The sequence below is a fragment of the Seriola dumerili genome, unplaced genomic scaffold, assembly GCF_002260705.1.
Source record: "Seriola dumerili isolate Sdu_G_001 unplaced genomic scaffold, Sdu_1.0 BDQW01001299.1, whole genome shotgun sequence".
Classification (NCBI taxonomy): domain Eukaryota; kingdom Metazoa; phylum Chordata; class Actinopteri; order Carangiformes; family Carangidae; genus Seriola; species Seriola dumerili.
This window is the reverse complement of record NW_019175554.1, coordinates 3,065,078-3,072,437: the sequence shown is the minus strand read 5'-3', so window position 1 is coordinate 3,072,437 and position 7,360 is coordinate 3,065,078.

Below are 7,360 nucleotides of genomic sequence, written 5' to 3'. Positions count from 1 at the left end.
CTGGCAGCTGGTGGAGCTTGTAGCTGCTGAGGAACAGCTGACAGGCAGTGGGTCTTCAGCACAGTGACCCCTGAGGTGAAGTGGCTCATGAGGCGAAGACCTGAGCTTTACTCCACCCTCAACTATTATCTGAACTAGAGCCTTTTGCTTTTACCTCAGCCTCACAGCTGTTGTCTTGCTTTTATATTTCATAGGGCGTCTTGAGAGGATTTATCTCTTCAGACTTACAAATAGTTTGTCAACTCCATCATGACAAACATGCTGTGTGGACCACAGCTGTTGAAGCCCACAGAAGTTTATTTTATATTTTAGTAAATGGTGAAGATATGATATGAATATTTCACCTAATATAAACAGAGTTGGAGTAAAAATCACTACTTGAAAGGTAATTTATTTTTATTCATTTGCTGTCATTCTGTATGTTTTTCAGGCTTCTGTAATTGTAGACAAACTGTCTTCGACTACCACAGTGAGTTATTTTGTAAACGCATCACAATGTGAATTTAGTACAGAGATCCTCTCTGCATTTTTACACCCTGTCCCACACACCTTCCTCCCCTCTGCCCAGCTGACCGCTCCAGGCCAGCTGCAGGAGCTCGGCTCCCTTATCATGGGAATGAAGACAGAGACCTTGTTGACCCTCACCTCTGACAGGCTGCTGTCATCTCTGCCCGCCATGGCCCAGCACACACCAGGCCTCAGCCCACCACAAGCCAACGCTATCTCCACCAAACTATGGGTATGAATACGTAGGGAGAGGAAAGAAAAATAAAATGAAAGAGAAATTGGAATAATGAACCTGCAGTAATTTCCCTCACTTCAAACACTGGGTATTTTATATAATGCAAATAAAAGAGTAAAGCTTGTGACTTTCTCTTGGTAGATTTCATATTTGAGCTATCAGACTTATAGTTATTATATATAGTTAGTTTTTTTTTTTTGTTCTGTAGAGGACAAACTGTAAAACTGTTCCTTGTGGTGTCTTACCTCTGTTTTGACCAGGGCTTCCCAGAAGTGGTTAGTTGGTTGGATGATGTGGAGCCTTTGCTATATTGCACGCCTCTGCTCAGTGTCCTGGCCAGGACCCGTCTGCTGGTGAACAACAGCATCAATCTATCCACAAAACCCTGGAATACACAGCAGGTATTGCACAGCCCATCATGCATCAGCACACGTTGTAAAAACCATGATATTAAACCTGTTGTGCTCAGTGCCTTTTAAAGAATGTATTTATGAGACCCCATCACAGGGTGCATATGCAAAGTGGTACAGTTATATTTAACAGTTATATTTTGCACTATCCTGTAAAAATGTGCGTGATAGATTTATCTTTTGACCTCAGTAAACTTTGTTTTGCTTGTACACTAGAATTTTGCTTGTTCATGCAAAAATAGAAAAGCTTTAATATAGAGATTAACAGCGATGAATTAATAATTGGCCCCACTGGCCACAAACACAGTGTCGCTTACAGTGTGTGAATATGTGAAAGCATCTTACCCTGACCCTGCGACTTTTACTCTGTGATGATCTCTTCGTGCTTCCTCTGTTTGTCATGAGAGGGTGCATATGACAGTATCTTGATGAGCTGCTAAATTATTAAGTGGAGACGTCATCAACACTGACACTGTGAATGGACTTGCCTGTGAATACAAACAGCACAGACAAATACGGTGCTAATATCAGATTGCCCTCTCGTCTCTGATGATGAAAACTGGGAAAGAAAGCAGCTCAGAACCTGCATAAAACAACATGTTACAGCAACTACAAAACATAACATTTCTTTACATTTTCTTCCTCAGGCCAAAGCAATTTTCAGAGAGGTGCTTGATAATAAACCAAACATGGTCAAACAACATTTTCTGTAAGTACAGTTCATATCTGTGATAAATGTGCTCATTCCTTTGAAAACTATTGGCAGCCGATTTTATTTTTCTTAGTGTCTTTTAACTGTGTTGGTTCGTTGTAGCATTATTTCAGCATTATTTTATGTAATTAGGAGTCTGGGAACACTGGGTCAAGGTGTGAACTGCAAGGTCTTAAAGGAACGGTTTCAGGCTGATTCGTCACCGTCCGCAGTCATAAGAATCCTGGCCGTCCTCAGACAGCAGCCTGGTCCTCTTCACACCTCACTGGTAAATTTGCCATTCTGCTTTTTATAAGATATTTGACTTCATTCTTTTACAGTATAGTGCATGTGATATATATTTATATCTAAACGTTCATTGTCATTTGTCTTTGTTCTTCTGGACAGAAAAAGTGTGTGATTGAGGAGCTGTATCAGCTGGAGTTCTTCTCTGAGCTGCTTAAAGATCTTGGCGCTGAGATTGCCCTGTCCATGCCGTAAGTCACAAGTTAATCACTCCACTGTTAATGTGGTGACATAACTTTGAAATATTTCTTCATCTAATGAGTAGATAAGAATATGTCAAAACCCTTCACTCAAAGATGAGAAAAATAAAATGAAAAATATTGTTGTTAATTTTGTTCCTGTGTGTTTGTGTGGTTACGTGCAGTGTGAGCACTATTAAGAAGTTTCCTGCAGATATGATGGACACTCTGAGGAAGATGATTATTCAGGACCCTCGTCACTTTCTCTTGCTGGCTAGAACAAAACAGGAGCTGCTGGTGGACAAAGTGGTGCAGGGGATGGTCAGTTCAGCTACACTGTGTTGCTTTTCAGATCCCTCTACTCTATTTTAAAAAGTAAAAAAGGCAAAGAAACAAGCAGATGGAGAGCCAAGTTTGAAAACAGGAAGATTTGTGTTGAACAGTGCAGAGTTTTAGTCATTTGTTATGTTTGCAGTGTGATCAGTGACATGTGGGCTTCCTCTCTACAGGGCATGTACACAGGGGTGTTCACTGAGGAGGAGTTTTGTTCACTGGGCGTTATGGCACCGTTCGTGGTGGATGAGGTTTTCATTCAGGTGGACCGCAGCTTCTTCATTGACAACCTTTATTTTCTTCTGGGGCTCTGCTACACCAGGAGCAAGATGGACATAGTGGCTCGTATCCTGCAAGAACCTGCTGCCTTTGGGTAAAATTATCACCTCAAACTGAAAGGGGCTACAAAATACTTGTTTTTTGTTTAATTGAACAATGAATTTACAAACAGCAAAGCAGTATAACCATGCCATTACATATGCTGGGCATGTGTCTGGTTAGTCAAAAAAAAAAAAAAAAAAGCATAATAATTCCATTATAAAAAGAAAATATCAAAAAAGAAAATTACATTAAATACATAAACAAAAAATAATAAAATAAACACACAGTAAAAATAATGAAATAATATTAAATAGATAAAAATTAAATAACATAATTTGTCTTTGGTTTAAATTAAAAGGTTAATAGTCAGGCTGTTTTTATTCTTTGAATTTGTGCAATTTTACATGTTAACATTTCTTTTACAGCTTTAAAATTTGCAGCTCAACTAAAATTTATTATAGAAAGCATTCAGCTTGGGTGAGTTTTAGTGAATTTAGGTTTATTTATATTATATTTTACTATTCTGAGTTAATCAGCAAATTTTCCAGTTTCTCTTGTGAGAAAATACAACTAAGTAAACTTAAGAAATCAGCCTCGTAATGATGTCCATTTTAGAGTTTATCTAATAGAATAGGGCTTTAAAGTATGTGGGACTTTGTCAACCTATAGAGTGAGATGTGTAAGTTTACATTTAAGTATAATATCAAAATTATATGGGAGCGGTTTCATGTGACAAAAAGCTGTTTGCATACCAACTAATCAAATAGCAGGAAATTGAGGGAAGATGATGAAGTGCTCCAATGTTTCCTCTCAGCTTGGTCAAGAACTGGAACCAGACAACACTCAGTCAGGTGGACCGCTTTCTCTTCTTCCTGCCAGAGAGCAGTCTGCAGGAGATTTCCATGGTGAGTTCAAAGCTGTGCTTTGATTCATTTTGGTATTACATCTTAACTGATCCTCAGATTGAATAAAATCTGAAGCTCGCCCCTGTAACAGATTCATTCGATGTCCAGAAATCCACAGTGAGGCGTTGGGATTGTTACTTGATTCCTATTCCAGGACAGGCCCATGAAGGCATGTAAATAAATCCCTCAGGTGTCACATCTCCAGTAGGTGTCAGGATCAGGTGGTGGAGTTCCTGTTTTCCCGTAAACCATAAGTGTGTATCTGTGTCTCTAAATGTGTGTTGTTGCTTGTGTTCCCACAGGCGTTGATGACCGTGGGGCATATAGAGAAACTGTTCATGAACCAGCGTCAGTGGGAACGTGGCGATGTGGGGAGCCACTGTTTGAACGAGAACGAGAAGATGGAATTTTTTCAAAAGCAGCAGTTTGTCCTTCAGTTTTTCCTGGGCTTCCTCAAAATAAATCCTCTGTCACGTGAGCATTGTTGTTTAAGCCAAGTACACTTAATTAAAAAATAAAAAAATAAATAAAACAATATTTTTTTCCTTATAATAGAAGTTGTTGACGTCACATGCTTCACATGAAGTGATATGCTGTATCAAGTCATCAGCATCTTCTGATCAGATATTTGTGTCTGTGTCCTTGACCAGCGACTCCTATGGTTCCTTCCTGTGAGATTCTACATACAATAGCTCCCGCTGCCTGGACCTCCAGCAGTCTGACGAGCATGTCTCCATCTGCTTTCTCCAACTGTCTGGAGCTAATGGGTCATGACCCGTTTCTTGCATCCTACCAACGCAACCAGGTGCTCAAGAAGGTCAAACAGGTGAGATTCATCTGTAGTCTAATTCATTCGACGTGTTTAATTTAAGGCTGGACAGCGTAGTTTCCCGTCCTCAGTCACAGGTCTTAATAGTGCGTGTCTACTCTGTCTTTGCTGGTTCCCTCTGGAATGACATCTGTACATGAAGATATACGGCCCCGTTTCCTCCTTCTCCCAGTCTGTGATCTCTCAGCTGGGTGGAATAGCGATAGAACTGACAGTAGAGGAGCTGAGTAGCCTCCGATTGACTGAGCGGAGGAGCCTCGCTGCTCTGGGTGCTGTCAGCGCTTGGAGCAACAGACAGGTAACTGCTTTGGCCACAACAGTTAACATGGTTACATCAATTTACTATACTGCTTGCATTACCTACTGGACAAATTTGGTCAGTTAATACCAAAAAAATGTTTGTTTTACCCTATAAGATATTATGCTTTAAAATGTGTATTTCACAGTGTGTAAAGTGTGAATTTTTTCACTGTGAATTCTTGATTCTGATTAAGAGGCAGATGTCAATTAATTTCCAGTAGTCAGACAGTATAGTTAGACACCTCTGGTGTGGGTGTTTGTTTGCCCTTGTAAATTAATGCACCAGTATTCAACCCTAGTGAGAACCACAAAAATTTAATCAAGACCTGTTTCATTGTAACAGAAATCAGTCCGATACGTAAATGAAAGAATGATACATTTAATTTGAATAAAGTGGGATAACAGAGGCAAATAGATGCAAAGTACAACACGGCACAAAGCAGAGGATGACAAACCTCTTTTTGTAATAGTTTGTTTATCCTATTCAAACCAATGAGAGTAGACTAAATGTTAGAAACACTTGTCAGTATAACCCAATCTAGTTCAACAGCACAATAGCACAAACAAAGCTTTCAAAATGACCATAAAGTTGAATCAACTACTACTACTCTAAAAACACCAGGACTTTTTGCAGGGCTGTTGTATTAGACTGCATTAGTTTCAGCTGGGTGTACCTAATATACTGAGTGTACATTAAAAGATCATGTCTAGATCATAACTCTTGTTTTCATCCTAGCTGGCTGCACTCTTTACCACCGTGTTAAACTCCACCAAACAGAGTCCGAGCCAGCTTGACTCCAGCACACTGGTGGCCATGGGGTATATTGTGTGTGGAGCCAAAACCGCAGAGATGAACTCTTTCAATGCCGTAGAATTCAGGTGAGCAAATAACAACAGGCATTTTAAGATGTTGGTGTTGATGCCCCTGGTGTTTGACATTTGAATTTACTCTCTTCTCATGCTGTGTCTCCCCCTGGTGGCTGCAGTAAGGCGGTGCTCTGGCTGGGTCAGCTGACACTGTCCTGCTCAGAGGAGCAGCTGGAGGCGCTTGTTGGGCTGCTGACCCACAGCCTTGCTTTTGGACCTATAAGCTCATGGGGAACTGATGTCTTCATTGAGATCGGGGTTCTAGCAGGTATGATTCACTCACTGTCTTTGCCTGAACATTTGTAGCTCAGCCTCATGCAATGTGTGCTCACAACCTCGAGTCAAAGTCATCTTTGTTTTCTTGGCACCCTCTAAATGTCTTGTGTGTCTTGTAGCTGGACTCAGGCGACCTTTGCACTACTTCACTGTCTTTGAAACATTTTCCACTCTCTACAGCTGGTCTCCCAGACTTCCCCATGTCAGCTTTGGTGAAAGAGCAAATCGAAGGAATCACACCTATGGCTATTTCAATGATACCACCTGCACGGTTTTATGTAAGTTGACTCTTAATAAAACAACAAAACAATATTCACAGGCTCTTGTGATTTAAGAGGATTTCAGAGCTTTTTATTCATTTTGTCCTCTGGTTTGATCTATGTTCATGTTGGTATATTTATCATGGATTCTGTATGGTTCAGCAAGTTGAATTCAAGACTTTTTAAGACATTTTTAATACTACACAGAATAAAATTTAATACCTAGTCAAACAGGCCAAAGGATGAGTGCACGATGGAAAACCATTAGGGACAATATGATCTTGAATTATTTATGATTATAAAATTTTTTCAGCACTTCCCAGAGTTAGATAACAATGATTCCTAAGGACATAATTAATTAAATTAATGTGACCTGGTCTTTAAGTTGATTTAAGTTTTTGCTAAAATTGACACTTTCTTTACGAGTCAATTCTAGCTTCAGTAACCAGCAGTAGTGACAGTGATTACTACAGGCCAGATGGTGGTGATTGAAACTGCACAAAAGAGGATTGAGCAGCCTCTTGTGTATACAGACACTGTTGAACCATCCCACAACCTCTCCTAACAACCTACAGTTTTAACATTACTGCCTTTACTGCTGTAAAATGCCAAAATGCTGCAAATACTTATTGGGTCAAAGTTAAGACCAGAATTTGTCCTTCTGTCATATGAAAAATATTACAATTTTAAAATGTGTATTTTCTGAGAAGTCACTGTGTAAAATTTGCATTATTCTTTGCATCTGTTTTACCATATTAAAATAATTATGCCTTAGAAATAAAATAAACCACAGCTGTCACAGAAAGCCATCTAGGATGCTAAAGCAAGAGAGCTATAAGTATATCAAATGAAAGCTAGCTGGGGGGATTACTTTCAAACAATGCATAATTTGTCAAGGTTATGTAAAGATTGAGTCCAGTGCAGACCAAAACACACCTATA